Source organism: Emys orbicularis, chromosome 1, assembly GCF_028017835.1.
Source record: "Emys orbicularis isolate rEmyOrb1 chromosome 1, rEmyOrb1.hap1, whole genome shotgun sequence".
Taxonomy (NCBI): domain Eukaryota; kingdom Metazoa; phylum Chordata; order Testudines; family Emydidae; genus Emys; species Emys orbicularis.
The window spans coordinates 162,978,512-162,996,417 of NC_088683.1; the positions used below are offsets into that span (position 1 = coordinate 162,978,512).

Below are 17,906 nucleotides of genomic sequence, written 5' to 3' on the forward strand. Positions count from 1 at the left end.
TGCAGTTTTCCCTTCAAGGTCAGATGGTGGGTGGGAGGGGAATGAGTCATGCCACCTGGAACTCACCTCCTTTTCAATACCCCCAAATCACCTCTAATAACCCCAGTTCATCCTCCAATAAGAGCAGCCAGTACCCCCTAACCTGAAATCACATCACTCCTTCCAGTGATAACTAGAATCCATAACCTCTGCAACCCCTCAAGTAACATCCCAAAACACCCTTCATTGAACTTCCAATCCTCTTCCAGTTACGCTATGAAAGACTCTACATGACAATCTGTTACTCTGCTGTAATGAGCTTGTGAGAGCGAGCCAGCACCAGGAGTAACTAACTACCCACTTCTAAATGTTACTCCCATCACCTCAGCATTGTTCCTAGACACCCACCCAGGTACTATTTTCTTCCTCCAACCAGAATTTCATGTAAGCCCAACTTCCTGTTTTATCCCCAGAACACCTGAACCTGTTTATTTTTTTTTCACTTGCCTAAAACAATCCTGATACACCCTAGAAGGCTTTTGAATAGGTCTGCAGAGGTAATTAACCACCTGGTAACACTGCTTCAGGCAGGCAAGCAGCAGAGGGAAAATAAAAAGGCTCAGGAGCTCTCTGGATACGGGTGGTGCTACTGGTAAGGCAGCAGCAGCCGCCGCAAATAAGTATAGACAGCCAGCAGAAAAAAGCTTTATTTTGAATTATAATAATTGCTCTTTTAGCTTAAGCATGGGAGGGAGGGGGAAACTCACATCTTAAGAGGTTTGTTCACTGTGAATGAAAACCCTGGATGTGATATCACATTGCCAGTGATCAGCATGGTTTGTAAACTTGTAACAGTCCACTAGCAGGTGGTTGGGGTCGAGACTCAGCCTCTGGGGAATGGAGATTCAGAAGGGTGAGTTGTGTCTCCTATTATTGAGAGCAGCAATATGCATTTGCCAATTATGGAGTAGCAGCCAGAGGAAAATACAAGCAGGGTGGGTTTAAAACTTCAATGAAACTTTTAGGTGAGTGAAGTATGCAGGATCAGGCCTATGCCAGTAGAAGTGTCCAGCATATGGGTTGTTAGAGGAATTGTCTGTACTGTTCTTTCTCAGTATATGCTTTGTTCTGCCTTATTGTCTCTGAGAAATAACACAGGAGCTTAGAATAACCATCCTTTTGTACCCAGGGAGCTTCATCTCAACATGTAATGGGGCACATTTTCAGCACTGTTTTAAAAACATGACTAAACTTACTGCCAGTGACAGACATTTATGCTCTGAAAATTCCCTTGGCCCAGCCCTCAATGCTATGTGTTGCAGGTGAAGAGTTCGTGTTGTTGCTTCATTTTCTATTCTTGTATTGTTTATTTTCTATCCAGTTCTAAGGACTTCCCCCCTGAAACAAATAGGGATCCTGAGATCCATGGGGACTGCAAAACAAGTGCAAAGAGGCCTCTTTCCTTCAATCACACAGACTTTCTGTAGTGCTTTAGAGACATGCCTTAGGCTCATGTTGGTAACTGAATGGGCTGCAATTTAGCCATGCGCTTCTCATTAACACTAATGAGGGTTTCCTGGCTAATGCCCTGTGCAGAGAATTGGGAATACACCTGTTAGCATTCTGTTAAGGAGTTCTTCCTCTTTTAATTCAGGTACTTCTCTCTAGCTGGGAGGGCAAATGGGGTTGGTCCTTGGGAGCAGGGGCCCAATAGTGCTGAGAGTATCTTGGGATCTGCCGTGCCACCGTACAAGACCATGCTGGCCACTTGTTTTCTACCTTTTAAAACTGGGCTTGAAGAGATAGAAACAACAAGTTTACATTTTAGTTTTATTGTAATAAATTAATAAGACCATTGGTTTTCCCATGATTGTCAAAGATACAAAACTAACCTATTGCCCCTACTTTAAGATTGGACCACCATTGATGATTATTTGTATTGCAGTAGACACTAGAGGCTTAAGCTGAGATCGTGGTCCTGTTGGGGTAGGCACTGTACAGAGACACAGTAAGACCCTGTCCTGAAGAGCTTACAGTCTAAGAAGATAGGACAGACACAGGATGGGAGGGCAAATAGAGGCACAGAGAGACGAAGTATGTTGCCCATGGGCAAACAGCAGAGCCAGGAACAGAACTGAGGTCTCCTGACTCCCAGACCAGTGCCCTAGGCACTAGGCCATACTGCTTTGATGGTTACACACCGTTGTATGTGACTGAACGCTGTTGCATGCCTATATTAATTATACAGCCAAACTCTGACTGTGTGGGGTGAAGGCGTGTGGAAAAGAGTACAGGAAACCTTTCCGTCTGAAGCACTACCAGAATTTTAGTACTTGAAATGCCTGAGCACAAAGTGATAAAGAGAGATTATGGTTGGGTATATTAGGGGATCAACTATGACATCATCCTTCTTCAACACCTCTGTGGACTTCCCTAGTGTTCCAGGAGCCATTCTGCTGTCCTGAGCTTCACAGACAAATTGCCTCCAGCAACTATTTCTTGTGCGATACCCTTTGCTCTGTCCCACTTCGTATGGTAGTTCCTTGGGGCACAGGCTGTATATCCCTGTACAGTAGATGTGTACAGTGCCAAGAACCCAACATGCTATTCAACAATAATAATAGCATGTGGTACTGTACGCTGGAGAGTTGAGTAGAGTGGGGAAGATCTTATGCCTCAGGCTCTTATATTTTCATTTTCAAATGTAGTAGTATTTTGAAAAGTATTGCTTACAAGTTAAAATTTGCATTTATCAGAGCTGCTCACAAATGGGATTTACAGCAAAGCTATCATTAAAGGGAAACAAAGCAGGAGAAGGAACAAAAGATACATTCTTAGCAAAGTTTGAAATGCAGACACTTTCAGCGTTCCTTGCTGCCGCAGGAAAGATGTCTTCCTCATCTCCTACCACTCTGTCTCCCTCACAAAAAAATAGGCAGGCAAGTGAGCAAATACAGGTTTCTCCCAGGAGACTAAACTGCTGATGCTCAAACTCCTCTTTATCTCTGGTGGTAGCATTTCCCAGTGCTCCACATCAAAAATAATGATTTAGGGTTTCCTGCATGATCATTCCCACCCTGACTGAGATTTCCCCTAGTTCCAGTTCCAAATCACAGTGACTAGTTAGCTGTGTATTGCTGACATTATGAAGGGGACAGGGCCGGCTCCAGGCACCAGCGTAGCAAGCAGGTGCCTGGGGCGGCCAATGAAGAGGGGGGCGGCACCTCCGGCCACTCGGCGGCAATTCGGCGGCAGGGCTGTCACTCCCTCTCAGAGCGAAGGACATGCCACCGAATCGCCGCCGTAGAATGAAGCAGCGGTAGAGATGCCGCCGATCACAGCTTTTTTTTTTTTTTTCTCTTTCCTTGCTTCAATCACTGTTACTTAATTTTTTCCCATCGACATTTGTCCATGAGAAATGAAACCAGGACATTCTTAAGCCTTCATTGTTGGGGAAGACTTGTGCAAAAAGATGGGGTTTGCATCATGCGCTGAATGTGCTCCGGCTAGTGCACATTCTGATGCTTTCTGCAAAGGAGAAGAGACTGTTACCCGGATTGCATTGACACTCACTACCAAGAACTTCATCCGGGGATTCGTCAGCCATAGTGCTCCTTTTGGGTGAAATTCGCTCCAGTGTTCAGTGCCTGCACAATCCCTTGGCTCTACTCAAGCCCCACATGAAGGGCTCAGGTGGATTGGGCCTTGTGTGGTTTTTCAGTAATGAGATTAATTTCTCCCTTTGAGCTTAGCTGTCTTAGTGAATTGCAGATGGAGAGGGCAGCCTCTAGGATAGTCAGTCTGTATAACCAATTAAGGACTTTGAAGATTAGAAACAGACTCTCTAGCATATGCAGAATTCTTCAGCATTCATTTCCCTCAGTTCAATTTTTTAAATCATAATTTTAAAAAGCACTAATGCCAAACCTTGACCCAGTAGACCAGAGGCAGATGGACCGTTAAGCAGGGAGCAATGAATAAAATGTAGGAGACGAGGCTCATCCACATTCTCTCCAACCCTCTCGTCTCCTCTCTGATGTAGTAAGACTAGCTTTCTGCATAGTGGACTGTTACAAGGTTACAAACCATTTCCTCTTCTATGAAAGTCTCTCTCTGTCCTGTTGTTACCTCTGGTGTACTCTGACATCTCTGACCAAAGCAGTAGTCCACTCTGAACCATTGGCTTCCTCCCTCCTTTCCTTCTATCTTACTCACCCCAACCCCCTTGTGATAAATCTGTGGAGGGGGGTGTTCACCTTATCTTGTTACTCACTGTTTCTTCTGTCCTGCCTGTGCAGCACAATTTGCTAGGTCCCAGATAATGGTGGAATTAGAGTCCTGAAGCAAAATCCAGATCCAGACACTTGAATTGACACAATAGTGTGCAGGGGGGAAGTTAGTTGATATTCATTCACATTTGAAAAGGAATTTTGATATGACTTTGTTCACTTTCCATGAAGATTTGCATGCTCATGCTTTTGTAGTTAAAACACTTTTCATTCAAATGCCCAGCTATTCACCAAAAACGAATTTTGAATTATACGTTTGCAGTTCATTCTCTGTCAGTTAGTGTGTGCTGCTAATTTTAACAATACATTATGCAATTCTCAATTAGCTTTTTTAGGAGGTTGGTTGGTTTTGTAAATCACCCAATCGGAGACTCAAACCAATACCACATGACTCACCAATGCAGCACAAGTTGCAATTCACAATTTGAACAATCTGCAGACTTCCTTCACTGAAGAAAATCCCAAATAATTTAGTATAACAGACAGACTATGTCACCATCTTTTTGCTGACCATTCTGTGAAGTAGAAAAAAAATGTAAAATTTCTCAAATATTTAATTTATTGCAGATTATTCACTCAGCTCTACCAAGCATCCTGAATATTGAGGTGATTCACATCTCATACTGAATTTCTCTGTTGTCCTGTATCTCTGTGCCAGGTCAGTTCAAAACTATGGATCGGAACAATCCCAAGCTCTAGGGAAATTTAGATATGGTTCTGGATTCAAACTTAGCAGCTCATGCCCATCTCTGTGTAGACCAGGATGCTATGCACTCGGCACTTGCTATTCTTTAAAATAAACAAATTAGTGGAAGGAATGTCTAAAGGCCTTTCAGGCATGTGGTTGAAAACAGGCCTATTAAACCATAACACTAAGTGGTTTCCCATAAAACCTCTTGACATCTCTGAGGCAAGAAGTGCCACTGCAGTGGTAGAGGATCAGTAAAGCAGGGTCTTGTGCTCTCACAGCCAATGACAGAGTTAAGAAAATGTTGTCATTATACTCGCCGTGCTGGAGAACTGCATGGAACTGCTGTGTTACTGGTGGTGGTTGCCCCCATTCCTAGGGCACCTGAATGTGTGTTTGCACTCCCTGCAGCTGGCCCCAACAAAAGGTTGGCCTAAATTGGAACCTGAATTGTGTAGTTCTGGGCTTACTTATTACACCCTAATCCATTTCCTTCTGCTGGCCTTGGGTATAGTGCTCATCTTCCTCTTATGCCAACAGCAATGACCTATGTGGATTAGTCAGCAGGGAGCTCTCATACCCTCTGGGTACATCTATGCTGCAATTAAAAACCCATGAGTGGCCCATGCCAGCTGACTTGGGTTTGCAGGGCTTGGGGTAAGGGGCTGTTAATTGTGGTGTAGACATTTGGGCTCAGTGTGAAGCCCGGGCTCTAGAACCCTGTGAGGTGGAAGGGTCCCAGAGCTTGGGCTGCAGCCCAAGCCCGAACATCTACATCACAATTAAACAGCCGCTTAGCTAGAGCCCCATGACCCCGAGTCGGTCTCATTGCAGTGTAGGCATACCCTTGTACAGCCATCATTCCTGTTCCTTCAATCTCCATCTACCCCTGAACCATTATCTTGAGATACAAGTTGGTGTGTTTTTGCTCCAAGAGCAAGACAACCACAGTCTCCTCTGAGTGCTTCTCTCAAGCAAACAGTAAGACTGAAAATTGGGAGTTTGCCAGAAAACATTAGAAGGAGTAGCAGTGGCAGGATAATGTTGGTATGAGTGGGAAGAGAACTTTGCCTTCCTTTTACTGCTCTTAAAGATGCTCCAAACAAGTGTCCATGTGCCATAGATAGATTAGGGTTGGAAGAGACCTCAGGAGGTCATCTAGTCCAATCCCCTGCTCAAAGCAGGACTAACCCCAACTAAATCATCCCAGCCAGGGCTTTGTCAAGCCGGGCCTTAAAAACCTCTAAGATGGAGATTCTACCACTTCCCTAGGTAACCCATTCCAGTGCTTCTCCACTCTCCTAGTGAAACAGTTTTTCCTAATATCCAACCTAGACCTCCCCCACTGCAACTTGAGACCATTGCACCTTCATCTGTCACCACTGACAACAGCTTAGCTCCGTCCTCTTTGGAACCCCCCTTCAGGTAGTTGAAGGCTGCTATTAAATCCCCCCTCACTCTTCTCTTCTGCAGACTAAACAAGCTCAGTTACCTCAGCCTCTCCTCATAAGTCATGTGCCCCAGCCCCCTGATCATTTTTGTTGCTCTCTGCTGGACTCTCTCTAATTTGTCCACATCCCTTCTGTAGTGGGGTGGGGGGGACAAAACTGGATGCAATACTCCAGATGTGGCCTCACCAGTGCCGATTACAGGGGAATAATCACTTCTCTCAATCTGCTGGCAATGCTCCTACTAATGCAGCCCAATATGCCGTTAGCCTTTTTGGCAACAAGGGCACACTGTTGACTTGTATCCAGCTTCTCGTCCACTGTAATCCCTAGTTCCTTTTCTGCAGAACTGCCACATAGCCAGTTGGTCCCCAGCCTGTAGCAGGACTCTGCACTTGTTCTTATTGAACCTCATCAGATTTCTTTTGACCCACTCCTCCACCTTTGTTTAGGTCACTCTGGACCTTGTCCCTACCCTCCAGCGTATCTACCTCTCCACCCAGCTTAGTGTCATCCGAGAACTTGCTGAGGGTGCAATCCATCCCATCATCCAAATCATTAATGAAGATGTTGAACAAAATCGGGCACCAGGACCAACCCCTGTGGCACTCCGCTAGATACGGAGCTGTGTACAAAAGTACTCCTTGATATCCTCCATGCACACCGTGTTTGTGTGCCTCAGATATGTGGGCACGTGGATATGGATATCAGCTCTTGATGCAATCCGAGTATGAGGCATTCAGTACACTGTGAATCTCCAATTACTCTTCAGTATATGCAGTGTTAGTACACAGAGCCAAGTACTAAGAAGGAGTCACAATATTAAATTAATAGCATGAATTATTTAGAAACAGTTAAAGGAACTATATTTTCAACAACACTGGCTTTAAGCATAAGTAAGTCAAAGAGCTGCTTTTCCTTTGCAACCACAGCAACTCATAGGCCGGCCATGTCTTCCCCTCTAACAGTGGAATCACGGGATCCCCCATTTCTGATCTCTCACTTCTAGTGAATTGGAACACAAATCATGAGGCCACCCTTATTGACCACTCAGCATGTAGTGGATTTTGCTTATGCAGGAGCTGTTGGTATCAAATACTGTGGCTGGATTTTTAAAAGGCTGGTTAATTTTATGACAGGAAGGTATTTTTAACCTGTGGATAATACTATTCAACTGGCAATGTGTTGTCACAATTGGGTTGTATTTTCCCTTCCTCTCACCATCAGGTATTGGCTGCTGTCTGAGAAAATATACTGTTATTGTTATTACTTGTATTATTGTAATGCCTAAAGGCCCCAACCAAGATCAGGGCCACAGTGTGTTAGGCAGTTTACAAACACATAGTGAGAGACAGTTCCTGCCCTGGAGAACTTACAGTCTAAATAAACAAGAGGGCAGGCTGGGAAATAGAGGCACAGAGGGGGTGAAATGACTTGCCCCAGAGCAAGCTGCAGGTCAGTGTAAGAGCCAAGAATACAGCCTGCCAATCAGTCCAGTGCCCTGTGCATGCTACCTTCCCTGACTTGGCTCCTCAGTACTATTAGTGCAGATGCTTTGGTATGACCTAATCAGGCAGGGCTATGTTCTGTAGGTACACTAGTGTGTGGAGCTTCCTAAAGGATCATATTTTCCATAATTGCCAGTCAAGGAAAGTTTCTCACAGCTCTTTATGATCCCACTTTGTGGACTGAAGAATAAGGCCCCATTATGTTGGTTGGTGGCCATATTGATTTTGTACACGTTACTACTACATTTTGTCACCAGAGAGGAGAGACATGCTTCGTTTTCAAAGCCTTGATCTGAAAGGCATGGTTTAGCTGACTTTTCTTTCCTAATCATTGTTCAAAAGGGTCCAACTACAGAATTCTGTGATATAAATTAACATTCAAAACTACCAGAGGAAACATTTTACATTAGTCTTTTTCTAGTCCTGATTTCTTTTTTGGAGTACGCTGCACTCTGGCAATCATCTCTTCCAAAATATCTCTGAAATAAAATATTTTTCCTTGGTTCCAAAAAGCTCATTTTGCAACTTAGCTTTGCATTACATGTATCACTCTGTAACAGACACCAGTTCCTGGGAGATTGTTGTAATCAGATACATGTATGGGGTGAGATTTTCAAAAGTACTCAGCATTAGCCAAATTCTGTTCCCGTTAAAGTCAATGGGAGTTTTACCACAGACTTCAATTGGAGCAGAGTAATGCTGAGAGCTTTTAAAAATCTCAGCCATGTCATAGAAGAGGTAGATGTCACTAGTGTTCGGCTTATGAAAATAAGACATGCACAACAAGAGGTGGCAGAGACAGAGAGCAAGCTATAAAGTTCAGATCCAGACTTTTCCAAAAAACGAAGGGGGTTTGGAGCTGGAATTATATATAGTTCAGTCTGTTAAAGTTTGGATCTGAATCCAAATTCTTCCCAAATTTCAAGAGGCTTCTGATTGAAGGGTTTAGTTCATGGCCTTCAGAACAGGTTAACGTCTTGTACCAGCCTGTTTTCAACTACTGTGACTTTTTTTTTTCTGAGAAAACACACATATGCACACACACACGCTTTTGGGGGTGGGGGTATAATGTTTCTGTGTATACTTTGGTTTAGTGACTGCAAACTCTATTCTTGTAATAGGTGTATTCTTTTAACAGGTGTCCCTTTAAGTTTACTGTATACTTCCCAAGACATTGTGTTTTTAAAAAAGTATCCTATCATATTAAATAAAGTCTGGGTTCATTTTTTGTTGTTGTTGTTCATGCATAAATTGTTTTTGAAATTATCCCTCTAATTGTCAGTTTCAGGAAAACCTTTGATTGTCAGACTAGCAACTTTTTTATTTTTGTTTTCTTTCTGGTGCTTTTACCTTTTTATGCTATTTTCTGTAGAAGTGGTAATTATATATTCTGATTGTCATGTATGCAAAACTCAATTTGTGTATTTTATTGTTTCTTCTTTTTCCCCCCTTTTCTTTGCATTTTCCCAACACCTGCATTGTGGATTGATGGCAAGAGCAGCAGTGGCTGGCACTTTTCCTCTACGTTGCAAGAGGGAGAGAATTGGCTGGAATTGCTTTCCATATAGCCGACTTGAAATGCAGCATTGAAAAGGTATCATCTCATTTTCTGTCCTGAAACCAGAGGTGAAAACCACAAGGAAATAGTCATCTTGGTGCCAAGCCACCTGTTGATTCACACCAGAAAAGCCGTTGGCAATACATTCCTAACTGTATCCAGTTGGAACGGTTGAATGCCTGACATCTGTGTACCTACAGTATCTGTCTGTACCTATGCATCAGGTACACAGGCTAATTCAGTAGCCTTTTGCCTGAAAAAACCTGGGTTCATATTTAGGTTAAGGCAGAAGGGAATAGAGTTTTCTGGTCTCAGTCTAGTCCTTTGACTAGTGTATTGTATGTCTGCTTCACATCACCAGTGCACACAATTTGGCATGATTGTCAGTCATGTCTCAGTGAAAGCCCATTTCTGAAATAGCATAGGGAGTTGTAGGACAAACTGAGTTTTGTTGGCAGACCTGTGTGGCGAGTACAGGACTGAAATAGCCAGGGGTGCTGCAGAACAGGATTGATTGAGATGCATTAGCAGAACTGCATGAATAGCCCAGGGCTGAATAGCAGGGGAGGCTGCAGGTCAGGACTGAGGTGCATTGGCAGAGCTGAATGATGGAATCTTGCATAGTGTCAGCCTGCACAATGCCCAGTTCCAACTAGTGTTATTGGTGCTTCAGTTTCTGGTGCACTAGAATTCACCATATCAATTCAAAATTAAATTAAAACAAAATCCTTTTCTCAGACCATCATGCACACACCCAGTTACCCAGTGTGGTATGTATGTAATGCAGACGACGACAGTGCATTTAAATTACATTAAAGCTCTGAGCTAAATCTACAAAAACTAATCAAATTCTGAGTTAAGAGATTGCTAGCTCAGCCTTTTTTGTGCTTACACCTTTTAGTATACATGTTCCTATACGTGGGTCCCCCAAAGAGCAATAGCGCTAGAAATTATGGGTAACTTGATATATAGAATCAAATTCTGTGCTTGCTTACACCTCTGCTGAGGTTTATGGGAGGACATGAGAAAGGGCATAATTTGGCTCATGGTATTTATATTTATCCATATTGCTTTGTGCTTGAGAGATGAGTATTTCCTGTGAGTCTGAAGCATTGTCCAGTGTTGTGCAGCCATCCCATACGTATCCTTGGTGGGATATCTAATCTGTTGCGAAACAATGTGGCAATGAGAGTGAAGCTGCACAGTGATTGGGCTATCCTGGGCTTTCCAGACTGAAAAATCAAGTTAATATGGTTATTGTCCTCCAAAGCCTCCCTAAGGCTGAGGCAAGACACTCAAATGCATTGAAAAGTGCACTATTCATTTATGAAGTTTGCCATCACAAATATTTTATGACAGAAGGACTTCATAGCCTGCACTCTAACATGGGCTATCCCACATACTTCAGATCCAGATTTCACAGATGTTCACAGATGGGTGGGTAGGGTTAGATCTGGTAGGAGTGATAAGGCCCACTGAAGTTTGGGGATGTCCAGAACTAGGGTTTTTGATGGTCACATTTCTAAAAACTAACCTCTAAATTCTCTTAAGTGCCCAGTCGAGTTTTAACTGCACAACTCTTATTAATGTCAGGGAGTCTCTGAGCTAATCAATCCCCAAACAATTCTTTCACCATTTTTCTCCTAAGCACCTTCCTTTCAAAAACCTGTGCCCTGCTGTTCAGACTAACATTTGGCCTATCGGTTAACTTCTGTGGGTGTGTCATGTGGCAGCCGCTGACTATGCTTGCTGTGTTGACAGGAGTAAAAAATAGTAAGAACATGTTTTGTCACTAAAATAAGCCAATGTGGTATGGGATACATACATGGGGCAGTCATGTTTTAACTCCATTGAAGTCTGTGGATAGGCAAAATTCAGTGGTTTTGACTTCAGTGGAATTACACCATTGATTAATTTTTAAAATTGTTGGGTTTTAGCGGTTTTTTTGTTCCATGTTGTGTGATGAATACAACATGTGCTTTATTTTGCTGATGTCACTTTGCTCATACCAACCACTTCCACAAAATTAACGCCTAGTTTATTAATTAATTGCATTTCTGAAATTCTTCCATTCAGTTTATAATGTAGTCCACTTGAAAGACTGTGCTGCTTGCAAAATTTGAAATTTCAAAATTGCTGTGTACCTTCCTGACAACCAATATAATTTATGTCATGTTGATGAGCCTGAGATATTTCTCAATGTTAGCCTCCCGGGAACAAGGCAAGGAGGAGGAACTTTTGACTGATCTTGTGGATGCTGCTGGTTCTAAAACCTCTTATTTGCTGGAGTTCTTAGAAATTTTTGATTTGTTTTTCCTCTGTCTCTGACCTAATTAATTTTATGGGACGTCCCCATGGACATAATTTATATGACAAATGAATTATATTAGCAATTGCTGTCGTGGTATGAAGCCCCTCGTTTATGGTAAATTTAATGTGCTCCTCTGTTCTTTTCTTTTGTAAACTGTGATCTATCAGCGATCATCTGTTTTCTTTATTTTTCAGATAATTTTGATTGCATAATGTCTTTATTGCCAATATAAAAATATGTAAATTTATAAATGCAACGAGCGAAATATTACTGTAATTCAGAATTGGCTGGCACAAAAAGCCTCTGAAATTGCACTAGCTCTACATTTTTGGTTGTTTTCTTATGGCTTATCCAGTTGAAATATATCTTTGTAGAAAAAGAATCAAATCGTATCTCCATTCTCAGCCTACTTGCCAGTTTTCAGCTTGGTGCAACATGAAAGGATGATTATTAACCCCCCAGAAGAGAGTTTATTAAGGGAAATGCTGACATAACCTTAACTAAGCCAGTGCCAACATGAGCTGCAATCATTTCATTTGCCCCATTCAAAACTGTCCCACTTACAGGGCTCCTATTAGTGGTATTGTTTAACTCTTTCAAGCCAGTGAATCTTCACAGCCTTTTTCCAGTAGCGGTTGTGTGGTAATGTGTTTTGAGCCAAATTCTCCCATCTTATACCTGTGCAATTTCACTGACTTTAATGAGGTTACATGGATGAAACTGTAAAAAGCAACAGAGGGTCCTGTGGCACCTTTAAGACTAACAGAAGTATTGGGAGCATAAGCTTTCGTGGGTAAGAACCTCACTTCTTCAGATGCAAGTTACTTGCAAGTTACTTGCATCTGAAGAAGTGAGGTTCTTACCCATGAAAGCTTATGCTCCCAATACTTCTGTTAGTCTTAAAGGTGCCACAGGACCCTCTGTTGCTTTTTACAGATTCAGACTAACACGGCTACCCCTCTGATGGATGAAACTGAGAGTCACATTTTAACATTTCTCCCTAAGCCCCACTCCAACTTCTGAAGGATTAAAGGGGCACCGGATCTGCTTCTGTTCCTATTGAAGTCAACTGAAGTTTTGCCTTTGATATGAATGGGATCAGAATTGGAGCAAATGTTGTGCAGTTTAGGGCCAAAATATATGTTTTGTGTGGGAGTTTTTTTTAAGGGCAAAGGGATTTACAAAACATATATAAATATAAATGTTTTCATGGTTTTCTAAAAATACAATGAAAACAGTTTTTCTTTGGATTTAAACATTCCCCTGTAGCGCTGCCACATGGTGCTTGTGCGTGAGGGCTGGAAAGAGAAACTGGCTAATCTAGTTCCTCTTTCCAAGGTGAATGAAGGGCAGAAAATAAACAGCTTAAATGGGGAAAAAGTAAATTAGGTCTTGTGCACTCCTTCACTTTGAAATATCTACAGTAGTATATGTAACAAGTAAGGAAATTTAATTCCTAAATGAAAGGACTGGTCTACACTTGGGGGGGGGGGGGGGGAATCGATCTAAGATACGCAACTTCAGCTGCGAGAATAGCGTAGCTGAAGTTGACGTATCTTAGATCAACTTAGAATCACTTACTTCGCGTCCTCGCGGTGCAGGATTGACGGCCGCCGCTCCCCCGGAGTCGACGGCAGAGCGATCGGGGATCGATTTATTGTGTCTACACTAGACACGATAAATCGATCCCCGATAGATCGATCCCTACACGCCGATCCGGCGGGTAGTGTAGACGTATGGTAAAAGTGTTGAACAGAACTTAAAATGCAAAGATACTTTGGAAGATAACAGTAAAGCCGATCCTGGTTATGATTCAGGAAATCACCTGAGCACATGCTTAAAGTTAAACGCATGCGTAAGTGATGTGCCATATTGGGGCCTCTATGATCCATATCATGGAGCTGGGCAGAGCTCAACAAGCAGGCCTGATTCAGTGACCATGGACTGTAATATACATCCTCAGAAGGATTCCTGGAAAATGCCTTGGCAGTCATATACTAGTTAGATGGTTTGCAAAACATGCTCTGGAGGATGATAGCCATTGGGACCTTGTGCATGGAACATAACTGAAAGGACAGGATGATGTCTAGTAGTTTTCAGTTCTATGTGTGGTTAATTTTTTATTGATTTTCGTAAAGAAATAGACAATGAAAAGTACAGACAGTTTTGTTTCTTTTTTTCTTATTTTCTATTGTTTATAGAGACCCCTAAGAAAGCTCAAAATAAAATGACTTTCACTAGCAGGTTTGTGGCCTGTAATAGGGTGTTCAAAAGGCTGGGCGGCCTAGTGATTGGTGCACCTGACATCTGGCAACTTGCTTCCCTGGCAGAAGCGCCTCACTCCTTAAAGAGGAATAGTAGGGGGCCCAGGCCCTCCTCCTTCTCCAGGTCCGAGCCAAGTGCCCTGTGTGAAGCAACACTGGCAGGATCCTCCCAGCAGAGAATCTAAGTCCGCTGCCCTGGGCTACTTCCTACCTCTGTTTCTTCAGTTTGGGGCCTGGCCTCTGTAACCCAAACAGTCTGTAGTGGCTCGACTTGAGTGACACCCCCTGGTGGACTTTTTGTGGCATCCAGCCCCAGCCTGATGTCCCTCTTGGTGGGAGCAGATGTAATATTGCAGGGTCTTAACTCCATAATGTCTCTGTGGTTCAGTCACACAGTTCACTCACTGCTGGGTGTTCCTTGGTCTCCTCAGCAGTCTCCCTCAATCAGGGACTCTGTGCTTCTCCCTGGTGGCTAGCCTGGCTGTCAGCCTCCTAGTGATGCTCCCCTCATGTAGAGGGGCAGAGCTGTCTCCTGCCTCTTCACCAGTCAGCCCTTAAGTGAGCCAGGTTCTCTCGCTTTCTTGCCCCTCCAGGCCTGGCATTGGCTGCAGGTATAGCGGGGCAGGGCTAGCTGGGCCCATGGACTCTCTTTAACCCTTTTTGTGCTGGTGTGAAGTTTCTCAGCCTCATCTCATCGCCCTTTTAAATGTGGTAAAGACAGATTGCTCCCTGATCTCACTTTTTCTAATGGTGCTTAACAGTCACATGATGACTAGATGACCTCCTGAGGTCTCTTCCAACCCTAATCTTCTATGATTCTATGACATTTTAAAAGAAAGCTTCCTTATTAAGATTTTCTTTCTTCCTTTCTCTACTGTTGATTCAGAGGACAAGATAACAGTATTTTTTTAGGCCCTACACAAATATCTGTTCTGTTTTGAGGTGGTGGGTTATTTTATTTTTTCAAGATTGAATTTCAGAACCTTTTGCTCTCCACTCGCCCCTGCATCCCTCCACCATCCTAAGTTAAATTTTAAAATTGGTGAAAGGTTCTGATGTTCTTGGCAGAACTTTAAAGCAGTTTCTGAGTTATCACAATTTATCTTTCCCTTCTTTGGTAGAGTCCATAGTTCAAGATATTCTGTGGACTGCAGCTATTGCCTGCTAGCATTTGAAGGCCTGTGGGAAGGCAGAGGACATGCCAGCAGCTGTCAAGCTTGACCTAACATCTATATTGTTTCTCAGTTCACTAAGGGGGATGAGTGGAGCAGATTGTTGAGCTTTGCACTATAAGAATGTGGTCATGATTTCGAGGAACAACTGCCCATCTGTCTCTGGAGTCATTTCTGAGTGCAGTTTGTACTTCCTTTGGGATGGTGGGGAAGAGGAGCTTTAGAGATTTTTAAATGGAAAAAAATAAGTCAATGGGACAAAATCATCTATTGGGTAAAATCCATTGACTGCAATGAAGTTACACCAGGGATGATTGTGGCCCAGTAATTCCATGGTGTAGAATTGTACACCGGACAGGCTCTGACTGTGATGGCCTTATGTAGTCAGTGCTGTTGTTTCTTGAAATCTCTTGATTGTGTGTGGTCCCAGAATTGCAGTATTAATTGTACTTGTAGCATGATAGCATTTCCTCCTGAGTAGGATTGCTACTGAACACCTATCCTGAGATTGCCAACATTGTCCCAGTTTGTCAGGGTGACCGCAGAGCCCATAAGCACAGTTAGAGATTACTTTAGGGAGTCCTGAAACATAATTAGAGTGTTGATGTGTGTGACACCTTGGAGTGACGTTTGAAGCATAGCTTTTTCTGTCTGCCAGGCCAATAAATAATATCCAGTGTTTCCATTTGTGTAAAACATAACAGGTAAGCAAAATACACAGATAAATGTTTTTACTTCAACTACATGGTTCAAAAACCTTTGGGCTAAATTTTAAATATGACATGGTGGTGTCTATGCACTGAGAACTGTCAAATTGCATGTCAAATTGGGCAGGTAATTTTACTAGTACACTTATTATCACTTCAGTAGGTGGCACTTAAGAGCATAAACTTTATTGCAGGCTAAATGAGAGAGCAAAGATAACTTGGCAATCTTGGATCATGGTAATCTAGTGAAGCAGGTAAGTATGTATTAAAGATAGTTAGAGAGGGGAGTGTCAGCTAGTGGGTAGCAAAGGGCCAAGAAGCCAAGATTTTGGGGTTCAACTCTTGGCTCTGGAAGGGAGGGAATATAGCTTAGCGGTCAGAGCAGGGGACAGGAAGTCAGCACTGGAGCTGTGTAAATCTCAGTATTTTCACACTAGAGGGAATTGTGCACAACCTTCTTGGTTTTTATTCACACCTCCTGGGGTTTGCTGTGAGTTTCAGATTCAGACAAACCTAAAAGCCCAAATTAAAACGCAGTTGAAACCACCAAAGTTTTCTTTTCTTTTCTTTTTTCCAGGTTGAAGCAACTGAATTTCACATAGTTTTGATGCAAATCTATACCTTTTTGCCACATTCATTTGACACTGGGCCTAGATTTGCTTGTAAGGTTTGTGATCCTCTATAAACCTGATCTAAGAAATATTCCCATTGATAATGAAATCCCAGACCAGGCACATTTCACCAGCCTTTGGGTTTTGAAACAAAAAATTGGTCCAGTTCTACTTAGGACTAGCCATGGTTCTGATCCAAGTCCCATCTCAACCCCCAAACTTTGGGAAAGCACAGATCAAAACTGCTCAGCTTGGCCTATCACTGCAGTGACCCCAAATGCTGGGAAGGTCAGATTCAGCTCCAGCTTTCTGCAGCTCTGGCCCATTTGGACTTGGAAGTTCCCCAACCCCCTGACTTCTGTTCCTGGTTCTGACACACTAACTGTTAGTATGTCCTTGACCTTTGGCCTGGTGGTCCTCAGTTTCTCCCATCTGGCAAAGGAGGATAATGCTTACAAGTAGCTCATCATGTAATGGTGAGGCTTAATTAATGAACGTTTGCATAGAGCCTTGAGATCCTTGGATGAAATTGTATAAGGGCATTATTATTGCTATTGTTATTAACTATGTGCTTAAACCTAGACAATGTATTTGCACATGTAAGTAATTATGATGCACTTCAAGGCATTCTGTTTGTAATGCTTTGCTTTCCATTTCCTACAAATCAAATTACTGAGGGATAGATTTGATTTCCACATCATTTTGAAAATATTTTCTTTTTCTTTTTTTAATTTCCTTTGTATTAATTTTTGTCAAAGTTCAAAACACAACCCACTGTGACTAAATGCATAAAACCAAACAACCCCCCCAAAGTATAATAAAAGTAAAGACTGCATAAGATGATATGCATTCAAACAATATAAATCATACCTAACAAACATGGTTGTAATAATATACCTTAGCCATGTCTGATCCACTAATAATAAATACTTATTCAGAGTACAAATAACTTATTCTTTTTCCTAGAGAGGGAGGGAGAAACAGACCCCACATTCAAATTATATCTTGCAGTCTAAATAAATATGAAAAAGTTGCCAAATCTTATAATGAAAATATGAGATTGTTGGGATTTTTATATCTTTTAGCAATAATAAGACTGAAGAAAGAAGGGCAGCTTTTACTGCTAATATGGGGACCGATCCCATAGCCTTTCCATGAGTAGGCCTGCTTCCTTCAATCAGACTGCTCATGTGTTAGACCCAAAGGCACAGGCTGAGGTTATTTTTAATGCTTTTTTCATAACACAAAGTATTTCAGAAGTGTAGGTTTGACAAGCAAATTATAATTAATATCTGTGGCCAGTTTAAAAAGATTGCTACTAAAGGAAAAATTATTATTAGAAGGTAATTAATATTTTCATCACAGGATCAA

At 42.3% G+C, this 17,906-nt stretch overlaps 1 protein-coding gene across 1 annotated transcript in view; it reads left to right on the forward strand.

The window, feature by feature from the left end:
- Nucleotides 1-17,906, forward strand: part of ZBTB20 (zinc finger and BTB domain containing 20) — a 624,766-nt gene that overhangs the window by 388,774 nt on the left and 218,086 nt on the right. Inside the window, exon 6 of the mRNA XM_065407938.1 lies at nt 9,414-9,506. The gene's annotated coding sequence lies outside the window, so the exon portion shown is untranslated. The remainder of the gene's footprint in view (nt 1-9,413; nt 9,507-17,906) is intronic.